Genomic DNA, 210 nt, shown 5'->3' with positions numbered 1-210 from the left:
GGAGGAGGAGGAGGATGAGGATAAGATGACGATGAGGATGAGGATGAGGACGAGTAGAGGATGAGGATGAGGGTAGGATGAGGAATTGGAGGAGGAGGATGAGGATGAGGATGAGGAGGATAGGATGAGGATGAGGATGAGGAGGAGGATGAGGATAGCATGAGGATGAGGATGAGGATGAGGATGAGGATGAGGACGAGGACGAGGATG

The sequence above is a fragment of the Lupinus angustifolius genome, chromosome LG09, assembly GCF_001865875.1.
Source record: "Lupinus angustifolius cultivar Tanjil chromosome LG09, LupAngTanjil_v1.0, whole genome shotgun sequence".
Classification (NCBI taxonomy): Eukaryota; Viridiplantae; Streptophyta; class Magnoliopsida; order Fabales; family Fabaceae; genus Lupinus; species Lupinus angustifolius.
This window is presented reverse-complemented; position numbering follows the sequence as displayed.